Raw genomic sequence first — 16624 nt, forward strand, 5'->3', positions numbered from 1 at the left:
TTATCTCTTGGTAGGACGTATCCCCGTTAGGATTAGCAACCTGGTAGGCGGCTTGGGCCTCCCCTGAAAGGAGGGGTGCCAAGAAGAAGGGCCATTTGCTGATGGGCCAGCCACAGGCCCTTGCGGCCCTTTCAAAGTTTAGCAAGAAAGCATCTGGGTCGTCTCCGGTATGATACTTCTGTAGAGCCACTGCAGAGGAGCCATGGGGGATAGTTCCTTCACCTCTAGTACCCCCGGTGGCGACGGGATCTACCCAGGGCTGTTGAGACTCCTCTCGGGCGGCTAGGGCTTTCTTTAGGATCTCCCGGTCAGCCTGGGCTGAAGTCAGTTGCTGTTCCGCCACCCAGCCGAGCTTCTCCTGTCCTTTCACGAGCTCTTGAAGAATGGTTTCCATATCTGTGTCGAGATTTAGCCTGCCCGCATTCTCCACCACTGTTACAATGGGAGCGGGTTGCGGCGCAGGAGAGATAGGCAATAGGCGTGCTCTTGGAAGTTTAGGCTTTATTGTGGCATACAGTTGATCCGTACAGCTTTTACGGGCCGGGTATTTCCGTGGTGACCGGCTTCTGCTCCTGCGTCGGTGGACGGTCTTTTCCTTCTTCCGTGTCCCTTCCGGTCTTCGGACAGGCGGCTCCTCCTCCTCCGAGTCCGTCCCGACTGTCGGAGTGGCTCTCCAGCGATCACCCCGTCCGAGGGAAAGATAGAAAGAAAGAAGTGTCAGGTGCTGTACCACTTCGCACACGGTGCAAGGGGGGGGTAAGTGAGGGGACTCCCTGTGCTCAGTTTAACGCGTGAACGGCAGTGAAGGGTGATTTCCGAATCCCGTTAAACTAAACGTCCCTCGGGGTTGTACCTAACGTACGCTGACCTCCTACCCAGCCCCTGAAACGATCACGTACCTGGAGGAGCCACGCACCTCCCCTGGGTGAGTGGCTGGGCGGCTCGTGGAAACGGTGGCCTCCTGGCTTTCCTCCGTCCTGTGCAGGCGCCGACTCTGCTCGCTTTTCGTCTCCAGTCGTCCGACTCTCCACCTCTTCTCCTGCTCCTCGAGTCTCAAGGTCTTCCGAGTCGTCTCGCGTTCTCTCCTTCTGCTCGTCGATCTTCCTACGTTCGAATACCTCCTCCTCCTCCCGAATCGTCGTCCTCCTTCCTCTTTCGCCTTCCGTCCTCCAGGTGTACAAGCACACCTGAGAGGCTTCTGGTTCTCCTTTTGATGGGCAGGGTTGAAATGCTGACTCCTCCCACTCGGTGTTGTCCTCGCAGTTAAAGGGCCAGTCCATAGCGTTCGACTCAGTCCATGTCGTCGCTGGTTCCTGTGGTTGAGACAGAGAGAGGGGAGGGGAGGGGACAAAAGTTAAGTTGGACCTCCCCTGGTTCGTTCCCGGGTTGATGGGTAGTCCCGCACCGACATCCTGCTGGCCCCGACTGTACACCCCGTTACAGTAGGTCACTCCAGGCCTGTTCCTTAATCTGGGTTTTACGATCCTGAATGGCCTGTTTATATTGCTTCCTAAGGAATGCTATGTGTGCTCTGTTTCTAGGTGTTTCCTTAAGTGCTTTTAAAAGAGCGGAGTGTGCCTTAGTACAGTTTAAGTCAAACCATCTCTTTTCACTTAACCCACCTGGTTTAGATTTAACCGTTAAGTCTATATTCACTTGTTGGCATATTGTGTTAAAAGCGTTGATTATCCTGATATTGGAGCCAACATGATCTAGACAAATACCAACCTCCACTTCAACCTTGGCCGAAACATCTTGTAGAAAGGTGACCGGGGTCACTTTGGACCATTTCAACCTCCTACCCTGATCTCTTGGTATCAAGTCAGTTGCACAAGAAGCCTGAATGTCTTTAAAATCCAATAACCCCCCTGGGGCAACCTCTAATGTTACCGGGTTTTGGTCACTAAAAGTAGAGTCTTCTACCCTATAGATTAATACCATAGGCAAAACAAGAGAAGATAGGAAAATATAATCTATAACTGATCCTGTGTCTTTTTCTTTAAACATGAAGGGTCTAGGCCCATCTACACAACAACCTGATTTATAAAGATTGGAGGAGGCCAGGAGGCTCTCCAAAGCCTCCCCTTGTTTCGTATGTTCAAAGTGCATGGGCAGTGAGTGAGGAGGCCCCCCGTTATCTTCCATAATGCACTACAATCTGCATGGATGTGTATTGAAATCATCCATAAGGATGACCTCAAAGCTATTATGTGAGGCTTTATACATAGCTAAGCAGTGTTGAGAACCTGACTCTAGCTGTTTTGCTGTACCTTTCATATTCAATGAAATTAGTAGGGCTAGTCCTCCCTTCGCCCTCCCCGCTAAACTAGGTTTGGCGGGAATGCTAAAGTGGACGTACCCGTCCAAGGAGAGGCTATTTGCTGTGTCCCAGGTTTCTTGGAGGGCTATTATATCGTAACGTGTAACAAAACCCATCCAGTTCTCATCCTGGCTTTTCAATCTGCTACCTGCGATATTCCAACTGAGGATTCTACAAATATTCCTGTTGCGTAAATTAGAAACAATCAAGTTTGTAGTGCCACATGGAGTTTGTAGTCAATCAGAATTTTCTAACTGAAGCAGGGGTGAGAAACGGTTTGACAAAGGCAAGCCCCCACTCTGTATAACTTCAGGGATCTGGAACGCTATGGGAAGTGAGGGGGGACGCTGAGGTGGAATGACAGAGACACTACTCTCGGGGTGCCTGGCGAAATCACACGGTCCTAAGGTGGGAGTATCTCTTTTAAGTGTTAATCTCTGGGCTCGGAAACATGTTTTCTGACTACCTCGTGGCGGATAAAAATAGCCAAGAAGTAGTGGTCTGATTCCAGTATTTGTGAGGTCAGACCCATCCCAGAACAATCTTTCAGCAACATTTCTCCCACTAAAATTTACAACAATACAGTCCCCTGTGATGGTCTTGGCTCCGTGTCCTACCAACCTCACCCTTCTGGCCATGATGATAGAGGGGGATATGTCGCTTTCCTCACTTGAGTAGTGTCTGCACAATTCCTTGGATTTCCCTAAGAGATCCTCAGTTGTCTCTCTCCCATTTTGTTCTAGAGGCGGGACCCCAGTTAACTCTGCCACAAAGGGGGCAGCGTCCGGCGGAAGATGCAACCTGGGGCTACTAGAATTAGATGCAATATTAGTGGTGATAGGAAATAGAGCTTGTTTCTTATGAGTAGTCATTTTAGCTGGTGCGGCTCTTGGATGTGCCAAGAGGCTTCCGGTGCCAGATCTTGCAACATCCAGGTTTCTTGATGGGGACAAAGATTTATGAGACGCATGAGGGCGCGGACTCCCTGATTGTACCATAGGCTCTATATCTTGATTGCCAACAGTCTTCTGATCAATTACCAAGTTGCGCTCTAGGCTGCGATATTCTTTTATAAAAGAGTCAATTCTTTCGCACCTCTTAAGTAGACCAGCTACGCATGTATTCATACAATCAATAATGTCTTTGCCAATGCCCACCAGCAGAGGCTCTATTCGTGCATTGATCAGTTCCTCCATCTTATCCTCCAGATTTGTAAGAATGACGTGGTCCTGTTCATAGTGCAGATGGTTAACTTTGCGAGCGCATTTTTTGGTCTTTGGTCTGTCTGAGCTTAAGGGTTCACTAGAGCTGGGTCCCTCTACAGGTCCAAACAAAGAAGTGTGAGGCGCAAAATCCTGAGTGTTTGGCACTTCGGCGTGTGTGCGCTCACACAAGACCTCTGTAGATACAAATGGTGGTTCTAGGGTAGGTGATTCATTCGCTCTTTCCAGTTCAAGCTCTTTTTGTTCATTAGCGATTTTTGATTAATAGCACCTACTGCAGACGTTAGGTAGGAGATTATAGTATCAGCCTTACGTGGAACTTTGGCGTTTTTGGCCCCTTGACCCTCATTACCCAGATGTTTGCACTTACCCATGTCTGTAGCTTAGGGGGGTGGCCCAGCCCGGCCTCCTCTGGCCCCTGATGGCCACAAATGGCCCGCCCTCTGCCCAGGCTCAGCCCGGCTGCGTCCCGCGGGGGCGGGAGGCCCTCCTCGCTTTTCTAGCACCTCCGGGCGCAGTGGTGATGTCAGGATCGCGCTGAATACGCCGGGGCACCTGGGAATTGTAGTTCCCGCCCTCGCGGCGCTCCGGTTGCCGGTGTTGCTGCCTTGTTGTTTTCTGGCAGGAAAGTGCAAGGGCCGTTCCCCTCACGGCCTGCGGACACAGGAAATTGCCAGGTAAAGTGAGACTTGTGCCCCCTTGTGGAGGTAGGGACAGTTGCGGAATATCCCAAGAACAGTCTTCCTCAAGGGTAAGATCTATATCGTTGCTATCAAGGGGTTCGAAGCAGCAATTATAATCTCCCGCTACTAAGATATTCCCCTTTCCTACGAATCTAGAAGGGCAATAGTATCCAAAGCTTTACCCCCAGGCTTCCCCCTTGCGTAGATATGAAAGATAAAAAGGTCCTTAGACTTCGGGAATTGGATTTTGATTATTAAAATGTCACTACTCTCGGAGACTATCTGTTTGACATCATTTCTGTCTATAAATGTAAACCAATCAAGTGATATTATTTTAATTTTTAACCCTGCAATGTTCCAAGGGACCAAAGACAAGTGTTTGCGGCCAGAACTTAGATAGCTCCATTGGTAATGCCCGTTAGCACCACGGATTGCGCTAGGAGCAGTTATGCCCAGCACTGGACATACAACAGCCTTTGAGACCTTATGTGTACTACTTGCCACCCCTGAGTGATCTTCCCAATTAATAATGCCCTTGGGTGCATCGGTTGTTGTTAACAAAGTGCCCCCTTGGCTCTGGTTATTCATTGTAATTTTAATCTCACTAAAGCCCTGGGTTACACTTTCCCCATATATTTTGAGGTCTATTTTTGGAAGCAGTCAATCATTTTCATCCAGTGTGCTAAGCACCTAAAATCTATTGGCGGTCGGGGCTGCATGAAAAATGGGTCCCGGCAAGTTCCTAGTTGTCCTCTCCCTTGCAGCCCTGGGATGTATACCAGATTGGTAAAAGTATCCCAACGGGAGAACACTGATAGCCCCTGTGCTAATCTGAAGGGGGCTGCCGGATCAGGAAACACTGAACCATGTTCGGAGACCTGAAGCTTAAGATTACGCAGTCCCCATCCAAACCTTTTTGAGAGTGACCTACTCAAGCAACCCTTCTCACCATTTTAAACTCACTAAAGAGATGGTTCCCAAGCCCTGTCTTAATGTTCAAAAAGTGGAGGGCCTTGTTTTTGAGTGAGGACCAATGCTCCTCTTCTTGAAGTTGAAGTTTCGGAACATTTGCTAGAATAATTGTGTGTGGGGTCGCCTCGGGTGGAAGATGTAAAGAGACTGCTACTGGCGATACGTCTCCCAAGCCATGTAATCTCCCTACTGGGCCCTTTGGCCCTTCCTTACCAATCGATGCATGTGATATGGGAGGATTCAGAGGAAATACCATGGAAGATGAGGGGCAGGCCATGTTAGAACGTGGTAGTCTAGATAGGGTTCTCGTCTCACTAGCGGCTGAATCTTCTACTTGTCTGTTCCCAGGGTTAGCAAGTTGATCCTTAGATATGTACTGCTCAATATTACTCAATATTTGATCAATTGCTTCTAATTTAAATATTACAGGGTTAATCAGGGCTAAAAGCTTTTCTTCCAACTGCTTCATGAAGTCAGATTGCACCCTTGGGGGATCAGGATGGCCAGTCGCCATAACAGGTGGGTTCACTCTGACCTTAGCCCCCTTAGTGTTATCAAAATCGGTGGTTATAGCTGAGGACCCTCTCATTCCATGGCCTACATTCCTGTGTTCTTTGCCTATTTTGAGATCTGCTGACTAGCTTTGGGGGCACTACGCACTTTCCTTTTCTTGAACTGATCATTACCTTTAGGGACTAGTGATGACCTTTGTTGCCTGGTACGTGTGTTTGGCGGGGAGGGTGGGGTTGGGCAAGACAAATTGACTGTTTGGGAAGACTGGGGGGTGCCCTGCTCTGGACTGGCTGTAACCCTAAGAGAGGTTTATGGGCTCATAGCTACAGTGACAGAGGACTCTGGCACTGTAACTTGCTTTGTGAATGGATTTAGTAGATCTAAGGAGCGCCTCCGTTCTGTGAGCTCAATCTCGTGTATTAACACAGATTCAGCCCGCAAAAGGAAGGCATCTAGAGTCCCCACCACTCCTTCCCCTGTCCACCCCTTACGTACAGTTTTTCTAATGACCTCAGATGTAAACTTTAATCAAGAAGCAATTTAGGGAATTAGCATTAATAACAGCTTGTTCCTTCAACAAGTCTCCTTCCAGCACAAGAGAATACCCCCTTAAGTCCAAAATCAAAGTCAATTGCACAGGCTTACTTAAATCCAGTGAAGATGTTACCCCCAATCAAAAATTTGTCTCATGCTGCCCTCCAACTGAACGCAATCTCCCTGAAATACAGGCTAAGGGCTAAGGCTAAGGGCTACCAATGGACGAACCCATTCCGACAGAAGTGGTGGGATGACCTTTATAGGAACAAAGGGGACAAGTCGGATCGACTATATATTAGATCTGACCCTGTGGCCTCAAGTCCAGGACATGCTTATACACCAGGCCTGCAACAGTGATCACAACTCCCTACACTTATCTATTAGCCATCTATGGGGGAGTATTCGGCAGGACTCTACTGCCCCACTACACACAAGGGAGTTGAGTGCCACAAATGATAAGCGTCGGCTTAAATGGCCCATGGTCCTGGCTGACAAACTTAAAATGCTAAAGATCAATGAAGTTCTAGCCGAGTTTTTAGCGATAATAAAACCACTAAGTACTGACTCTCACTCCTTGAACACCTGTAGGGCCCTTCACGGATCATTCTTTGAGCATTTGGCTACCTTTTTTAACATCCCCTTTTCAAAGACCAGATCCTTCCGGGGAAGCCTCCTTGGAGGAAATCTGTGGTACAATATAGACTGTAGGCTTACTAGAGCAAGATTGACCACAGCTATTAAAAATAGGGACCGAGTAAGCATCCGTGGATGCAGAAGGGCCTATAAACAGGTACAGGGCATAGCCAAAATGCTATGGGATGATGGGAGATGGGAAGAACTAGAGGAGGCTATTGGTCAACCTGACCCTTGACAATTCTGGCTGTTAGTGGCCAAGACAAATTTTGAACATAAATCTCCCCTGGCCAACAACATTACATCATTAGCATGGTACAATCATTTTAATGAGCTATATTCTTTAGGTAATACTACCAATAGTTTTCGGATGCCCCCCAGCTTGGACATCCAACGAAGCATAATTGTATTTAGCAAGAACGAGATTATGAGCTCCTTAGATGCCATAATACCTGCTAAAGCCCCAAGTCCAGACGGCATCCCAGGCGATCTCTTCCGCGCTGACAGGGCGAACTGGGCAACATACTTTATGAACTTGGCCAATGACATTGCTGAAGGAGGAAAGATTCCGAACTCGTGGAAGGGGGCGGAAGTGATTCCAATCTTCAAAAAAGGGTACAGGTCTAAGCCCTCCAACTACCGCTCAATTAGCTTGATAGATTGAGCTCAAAAGGTCTTCTGTCGGTCGCTTTTAACTAAAATCCAAACCTGGATGGACTAGAAGAACATCCTCTCTCCCTTACAGGCAGGCTTTCGACGGAAGACCAGCACTATTGATCAGGCTTTTCGCCTTCTCTTGCTATATTAGAAGGTGGTTGTGCTGGGCAAAGGCAGGTTATATCTTGCCTTTATAGACCTCAAAACTGCCTTCAACCTTGTCCCCAGAGACCAACTCTGGCAAACCCTCATGAACATGAGAATACCCCTCGAAATTCTAGAACCTTTGGTCAGTTTGCATGAAGATAACTTTGCGCGTGTGAGGTGGGGCAACCAGGGGCAACTTACCGACCCAATTAAGATCCGGGGCGGGGTACGCCAAGGGTGCGTCTTTGCCCCTACCCTGTTTTCCCTTTATGTCAACCAGATTGTCGACCTTTTATGTCTCAACTCCAGCTGATGCCCCTTCATTGGCGAATCAGAAGATAGCTACTTTGCTCTTCGCTGATGATACCCTTTTGGTATCTAAAACTCCTATGGGTCTCCAGAAGCTCCTGGACAAATTGTAGGCTTTCTGTGATGCGAGGGGCTTGTTTATTAATACCCTCAAAACCAAGTTGATGATAATGAACCCTCGTAAATCCTTCAAACAGAACCGGGTCCTAGATAGTGTCCCTTTGGAGAGGGTCAGCTCCTTTGAATATTTGGGCATAGTGGTCTCCGATAGCATGACCTGGAATAATCAGTTGAACAAGGCATCCCTAAAATTTTCTCAGCTAGCAGGGGCATTGCGGTACAAGATTTTCTTATCATATATGAAGCCCGTAGCCCCAGCTCTTAAACTCTATAGCTCGAAGGTTGTGAGTAGTGTACTCTATGGGGCAGAACTGTGGGTTCTGGTGGGCACAAGGAAATTAACAACAGTTGAAAACACGTTTTTTAGAAGTCTTGTAGCCCTGCCCCATAGCAACCCTCTCCTTCCTTTCAAACTGGACCTGGGAGTTAGGTCTATACATGACCAAGCGAATCAGTGCCCCTTGTTTTTTTGGTATAGGTTGGTCACCACCCCCGACCTGGCCCCTTATGTTTCTGCTTTTAACAAAGTGTCCGCCCTAGACAGGAACAAAAAAATTGGGTGGATTAAATATGTTAACACTGTTCGGGCAGCAATTGGCCTCCCTAATGAGCCTGCTAGCTCTCTACCATGGTACTCAAAGGACCAGCTGAAGCGTCATTATTGGCTATGGGTAGAACAGACCACCTATTCGAGGATTCGTCATGGTTGCTTAACTGATGTTTTTTTAGACATAAAATCCTCGAAATACCTTGAGAAATATCTTGATATCATCAAAGTGCCTGGGGACAGGAAGTTGTATACCCAGTTTAGGTTTGGCTGCTTACCCATCAATGCCTTTACCAACCTTTGGCTAAACAACTTCAGCCAGCCCAAGGGGTGCCCATCTTGTCCCGACCCAAATGAAACTGTGGGCCATGTTTTCTTTGAATGCCCAGCCTACGACAGACCAAGAAGGAATTGGTTGGTTACACTATTCAGACAGTTGGGGACCCATAGCTATCTTGACGCACTACGGATTTTAAGATCAGATACAAGACCATCCTTTGTATGTGCCATTGCAAAATTTCTTGGCCCGTTCTGGGCCATTAGGCGAAGGCTCCTGTCCACTTTTCCTTGTGCCAGGGACCAGCTGTAATAAAACTCTTACCAATAGAGGGTGCTTTAATCCCTAGGATCCTGTTTTTAACTTTTAACTTTCTTCTCAAAGTTTTTATCAATACACATAGAAATGCTGCATCTTAGCGATTTCCTCGGTGTTTACAATTCTCACTACGCGATACTTGTTCATTTGAACCTGGTGTACTAAATATCTATTTTTACTTGTGTTAACTGTATCATGGGCTCCACTGCTAAGGAAGAATATGTGTGTATCTTTTATGGTTTTACAACCGAAATAAAGATTATGATGATGATAAAAACATATTGGCTTTGCTAATGCTTGTTGAAAATGTGTGCACCCTGGCCAGGAACCAGATATTGAAGGCTGATATCATAAAGCCCTCATTTTTTAGGAACATTTGTTTCAGCGTTTATGTGGCAATCGCAAGTGATATCCTCACTTTTTACTCTACCTTGAATTTTTTGATTATTAAATGGTGTGAATGATATTTTACAAGAGAGAGCAGGAAAATTGTTTTATAATATTCCTGAGCATTTCAACTGACCCACAAGCCAAAAGATGTTCACGTTGGTCAGAATTAATGGGGCGTATTTTCTTGTGTGGGTGTACGACAAATGAGACTGAGACCACCAAACTTCATAGCCCATTCTCTGGCTTATAATATCAAATGTTACTCAATTAATTATTTTAGCCTTAATTGTGCACCCTCAATATAAGACCCCTGAGAAAACATCTCCCATTGGTTTTGCTTACTTTAATAACTTGACAACAGAGTAGTACTAACACTTAGTTAAATTTACTCATAGGATGATAAGACGTTGAGCCATACTGAATATGCTACTATGTGGTGCGCTTTTTAACATTTAACAAAGGTGCCTAGATGTTCTTGTATGATTTTAATTTATTGAGGATTTTGTATGGAGTATATACTAGGGCACCTAATCGCTTATCAAATCATAAGCTAGGTTGTAGCATGTGTACAAACATTCTAACTGTATACAGAAATCATAGTGGTGATCTTGCCCTCCGTGTATTAATCTTTGAGTTGCAGGTAGCCACAGATCTTTGTTTAGGCTTTTAGATGCCCCCTTCAGTGGCTTTTGTAACTATACTTTTCCCAGGGACATGCCTCTGAGTAGCATCTAAGTGGAGAAGTGTGGCTCACTGGTTAGAAGCGGCAGACCCTGAAGCAGAGATCAGGCCCGAGACCAGGGTTCAATTCCTGACGCGGCAGGGTCTTGGGCTCAATGTCCGCGGACTCGATAATTCTCTCGCCTCGACGCCTACTCTAATCATGGGTCCCACGCTGCAACTCTGGGCAATAGCTTGCTTAATCTCCACAACGGCCCCAACAACACTGGGATGCCTGGCTTCACCTTGGGGGTGCCCAGGAGGGGCATCTCACAGGGAGAGCTAGGAAGGGTTCCACAGCGTGATACAGCGCCGGGATGCCCCGTTGCTGGGGCAGCTGTGCGCTTTACAAGTATATTACATTTACATTTACTTTGAATATTATCTCAGTTTTGCAAGAGGATGGCCTTAACACGATGCATTCAACATTCTGTTATTTTTATTCTTAAAACACAGTCCTCAGCTCACCCTGAACTTTTGTTGATTTGCTGTGAACATGATAAAGGCTTATTTAATCCCAGAATATTTCAATAAAAAAACTAAAATAACCGCAATAGATGAATGTCATTTTATCTGTTTAATGCTCTGGGCAGGAATCTATGCTGAATCTGATGTGTCCCTTTGTCAATTTTCAGAGCAAGCCGTGCAAGAGACAGTTGGGTCTGAACTGTACATGAGAGCAAGACATCAGGCTCGGCCCAGAGGACGTCGCGAGGGCCAATGGTAAGAAGAAGAGCAGCACCAATAAGCCCACATGCCTCCGGCTATGGAAGAGCCTGTGAGATCATTAGCATTGAGCACTGTTTATTTAGAGCATTCATTGGTTCACTTAATGATATGATGCAAAAGTAAAAAAGAAGTGATAAGATTGATTAGAACATATGCAAATATTTATGTATTCACTGTGTATTTGGGCACTTGAAAAAAAGTACTGTAATAAGGAAAAGAAAATCTTTTTTTATACAAAAGATCAACAATATATTCCTATACATTTTTAGAAATGAAAACCTTTTTCTATATATGAAAAAATACAAATAAAAAACTTGCAATTGCATTATTCACACTCTAGATTTTTTGTCTACATATATAGATTTAATGTGATTTGCCTAGATTGTTTTTCCAGTTTATTATTTTCCTTGTTATTGGCAAGTTTATCTTTTATACAGGGGTCCCAGTTTTTTCAAATGTATTCGAGCCTGTGATATCACCTCTGGATGAAGTGTCCACATTCATTGCCTGCATCTGCCTTTTGTTTAACAGTATATATGCCTGTAAAATATCTAGAGTGCTTAGTATGCTGTGTGTCTTTCTTCAACCTGATAGGACATTCCTAAATCTGATGATGCTATGAGCTTGCAGATTAGAATGGACCCTTTCCGCTCAGCCAGTCAGTGTCCAGATATTTTGGGGTTGCTAAGTGACCTATCCCTAATCAGGTCTGACGCTGGCCATAATTGAGGAACCTAGGCTTTGAACACAAGGCATTGTACGTGAGATGGACCACTCAGTATTCAAGGGTGAATTAAAAAACATTGAAGTATTCTCCTAGTCCCTTCCTGGGGCCTTTTATCAGGTTTTCAATGGTCCCGGTGAGCAGATCCATACATTAGACGTTACTGGTCAATATCTTCCTGTCAATTGCGATTTTCTCTCCCTATGTCCCTCCTCTTTGCCACTAACAAGGCATAAAAGATATTACAAGAGAGTCTCTAAATTATAGGAGTCTCTACTAATAAAGAAATGACAAGTTATCCCCAGAGTATGTGATAAGCGATGTGATGACTTGGCCACACTTGACATGGCAAAACCTCTCACTTATGCAGATGGAGGAAGTCATGCAGAGCTGAGAGGAAGCATTAACACCTTTACATTTAAAAAAAATGCACACAAAGCTTACTTACCAAAGAGTGCATTGAATATTTTCCATAAAACTGATTGGTGGATGACATGATACAGAATCCGTGAGATATGTAGGCGTTTACACAGGAAAGACACTGGATTTACCCTTCATCCTGTCATTTATATACCCTCATCGGCAGGACTTTCTTGCCCTGGCCGAGTGAGCAGGAGACTGCTGTCTGGTTGATGTCACGTGTCACGTGCTCTGAAAATAAGCCGCAGAATGTAATTATGGACAATTGAGGTTCGACCCTCAAACAGTTTGATTTTGTGAGCTGACAGATTATTGTGTGAAGTAATACCTCAAATTAACGCCCATTCTAGGTGGGGAACCTTAGTTGTTATGCTGGCTGCATTTTCTCAGCAGCACTGGCTAGATTGATTGTCTAGTCTAAGTGCACGGCGATGCCACAGAACACCACCAGTCCCTCTCTGCGAAGTTCACATTCGCATTGCTATGGAAACCAAGTCAGTTATCTCGGACTGGTCAATAGCTGTTGGAAAACGTTCTCTTGCAACTGCATAACGGACAATCGAAAAAACTTTGGGCCATATGTATCAACACATTTCCCCATAGACACAGAATGGCCAAAACCCTTTGATACATCTGGCCCTTTGTTTTTACAGGGTAGGAAGACCATCCCATTGGTGTTAGAAGCAACCTAGTTTCCGTCATACCAGGACCCTTAACAAGCCAAATAGTTTGCGCCAGAGTCCACAATGTATTTGAAAGTAGGTCTGCTCCAGCAGCAAGTGGTGGCATTTAGCTGTGTCTGCATTCTGTTTTTGTGGGGTGCACCCTACATTTCTACGCCCAACGTGCAGAAGTTGAATGGCCTGTAGTATGATCAGGAATCCGAGCCGTCAGTCTAAGGCTCTCATCCAACAGCTTCCATGTAGGTCAGTCCCTCTGGGTGGCCCACTGTGCCATATCAGTTAACGTAATAAACGTTCAAAGCGCCTCTATGATTATTGTATGATTATGGAGTTGATGCAGGAATAAAAATATTTACAAAAAAAATAAAATAAATGATTAACATCGATATGTGCAGAGAAACAAAGAGGATCCCATTAAAAATTACTATGATTTCAATCTGCTAATGGCACTACAAGTCTAAAGCCAGGCAATTCTCCAGGCCCCTTCACGATCCTAGCACTGTGTGTGTAAAGCTGACCGGACTATAGATTTCTACGGTGCATAGCCATCTCTGAAACTCTTGGAGTTGAAGCTCTGTCGCAGGGGTTGCAGTAAAGCCTCCATCTAGAGTTATCCCATGCTCTAAATGGCGGTGGGCTTTCCTTCATTCATCTGCTTCCCTCCCTGTCAGAGACAATCAAACCTGTTTGTCCACTTTGAAGTGTGGGTTTCATATGAATCCTTTTCCAGGGCTGATTTTGTTTCCCAGCCCAACTCTGATTTATGCCGCAGGCACTCCGAAGAGCTCAAGATGTTGAGGGTAGTCCTTGCAGTTGATCAAGGAGCTCATTCGGGCTCGTTACTGGCATCCCTGGCTGTGGTAGGACCTCATGTTCAGAATAGTTTGTACAATTGGAAGTATAGAGTCACTGTGCATTGGGTCAGCTCCCTTAAGCCTGTGGCTGTCAGTTGTTTTTCATTGATTTCCAATGCTGGGATGGTCTAGTCATCACACCCCTTGCATTTTGTGTAATTTTATATTGTTCCCTTACTTTTCCTGTTAGGTTTAGGTGATTGGCTCCATGTACACCTGCATTTCTTATTTCCATTGCTTCCCGGTCTCGCTCCATATCCCCACCTTTCCACATCTGCTCCCTGTCTGCCTCTCTTGCTCGTCATCATCCCTACCTTCCACGGCTCCCCTCTTGTATCTTATCATTCCAGCCTCCATCACTCTGGGCTCCGACTGCATCACTGCCCTGGCACTTACTGCACTCGTTCACTTGCACATTGACCCTACACTTTAGTGACTCTTGTGATAGCCTACCTTACACAAATTCTTTTTATTTGAAATATATATATTTATTTAAGGTGTATGCATTGCATACAGGTTAACCAATCCCATAGGGTGGTGTACATTTTACCCTGCCAAAAGGCGCTCGAAGTTCATCCTTTTTGAGGGTTTCCATTGAGATTATTTACTTTGCTTTATTTATTAAACTAACAAATGTTAGAAGGTTATGCTTAAACATGGTGAGAATGATCCCTTTATGGGAGGTCTCTTATGGAGGTTTGGGTAGCCATTTGGGCCATTGTTTGTACTGCCAATTTTATTCTGCTTCTTTTACATCAAATATTTTAATATCATACATAACATATATGTTTGCTTTATTAATACACAGTTTTATGCATTATTTTGTACTTAGTAGTTTATGGGAGAAAAGGAGGTTCCTGGAGATCCATACAGCTTCTTTCCCTGCATTAATTGTTTTCCATGTCACCCCTTCATCGCCATCGGGTAAGCCTAATCCATATAAAATGTTCCCACGGTCTAGAGCAGGGTTCTCCAGTGTTACCTGAGGGCTGCACTCATGCCACATTTCTAGCTTATCCACATTTAGATAGACGTAGTTATCATACAAATTTGGTCGGGATCCAGCCCTCCAGGACCGACACTGGAAAACCATGGTCTAGCTTGCCCAAAGGTTTCCATAATCTCTGAGTATGCATGCAGTTCCACATCAGATGTAGCACTGATTCTTCCCCTGGGCTCAAGTCCCAGGGGCATCTTGGGGTTCTCGCCATCCTCTTCGGTCCTGAAAATGTCTGGTTGGCAGGCAGGCATGTACCACCATCCAGGCGATGTATCGTTGGTGAGGTGTTTCCAGCTCACTTGTTTCCATACTTTGGCTGGATTGATGGTTGTCCTTCAATATTTTTAGAGACAATTGTCTTGAAGTTTTGATGGAGTCAATATCTTTCAAAAGAGTCTTATGTTTCAAATTAAATGCTTCAAGACATATATACACAGTGGTACGATTAGTTGAAATATGTTTTTCGTTCCAGAGTACATTTTGAATATGTGAAAAAGGAAACCAGCAAAAAAAACGTATGAAGGATGCACTTTTTGCATTTTTGTCTTGTAAACTTTTGTAACACAACATGAAGTATTTTGCATACCAAACGTCTTATATATTTGGCATGTTTTTCCTACTTTATCATGAGGCTTCCATATGAGTTCTCTCTTCATTTTTTTCAGCTGTAGAATTCCAGAGCAAAGAGAAGAGTAACCTGTTTATTTCTATGAGACACAGTTTTGTTGGGAGGGTACACAACTACTACATACAGTAAAATGGGCAATATCACTGCTTTGAGGACCAAAATTATTTCTTCCATGAAGCGTTTCCTTGTTCTCCACAGGTCCATTTTATTCTTCACTTTTTGTGTTACCTCCTCCCAGTTTTTGTCTCCTTTTGTCTCTTGGTAAAAGGAGATTCCTAAAATCTTTGTGAGGTCAGTAATAGCCTGTATTGGGAGTTTGGCCATATGATTCTACTTACCTATTGTGAGGAGTGTACTCTTCCCTATATTTAGGATTAAACCTTATGCTGGACCCAATATTGGTACATGAAGGATAGCAGTAGAAGTAGGGATACCTTTACTCGTCATGCGTGTCCCCAAAAGTGACAGGTGCCACGCTCCCCTCGCTTTGTCACCAAAAGTGACAGGTCTGTGTCACCAAAAGTGACAGGTGCCTTGCCCCCTTGCAGTGTCCTTAAAAGTGACAGGTGCCACGCCCCATAGATGTGTCCTTAAAAGTGACAGGTCCCAAACCCCTATGATGGATGTAGGTGCCCATTTGACCCAAGGGTCAGTCTGCCAAAGGACGGGGCTGTTTTTGAGGCCATCAGCGAACCAGAGTCCTATGACGGCAGTATGCCCCTGTTGGGTTGTAGAGGCGTACGCCCCTTTTAGAGGATGTTTAGGATACATAAAAGGTTCCCTTAAGAGTCTTGTACAGCAAGCAGATGCCTGAATACGAAAAGGTGCCCACAGCCAAAATAAAGAGATACAGCCCGTTCGTGAAAAGACCAGTGTTGGGTGGCTCCCAGACCACTATCAATAGATATTACCGCAGCTAAACACCCCTGGTAACGGACGAGAATGCTCAACAAAAAAAACACCTAAGGATATGGGCTGCGACGTTACTGGTTTTGGCAATGGCATATGTAGGCCTATGGAAGAACTCAGTCTCAAGGATTGCGTATGCCGGATGTCACCGATTAAGGGCAACAGTAGCGAAAGTAAGGGCTCGTGTATTGGCAACGTGCTTGCTGGTCTCAGTTCAGTGGACATGGAGGAAGATGAAGGAGCTGTAGCACCTCCTAATACACCGTCTACGAAGACATGGACCTTCAGGAGGATAAGGCTGCTGAGAAGGT

At 45.3% G+C, this 16624-nt stretch overlaps 1 long non-coding RNA gene across 1 annotated transcript in view; it reads left to right on the forward strand.

The window, feature by feature from the left end:
- The window catches only part of LOC147685380 (uncharacterized), a 250197-nt gene that overhangs the window by 66773 nt on the left and 166800 nt on the right, over window positions 1-16624 (forward strand). Inside the window, exon 2 of the long non-coding RNA XR_015300690.1 lies at window positions 11002-11089. This is a non-coding gene — a long non-coding RNA (uncharacterized LOC147685380). The remainder of the gene's footprint in view (window positions 1-11001; window positions 11090-16624) is intronic.

The sequence above is a fragment of the Lissotriton vulgaris genome, chromosome 10 (assembly GCF_964263255.1).
Source record: "Lissotriton vulgaris chromosome 10, aLisVul1.2, whole genome shotgun sequence".
NCBI lineage: Eukaryota > Metazoa > Chordata > Amphibia > Caudata > Salamandridae > Lissotriton > Lissotriton vulgaris.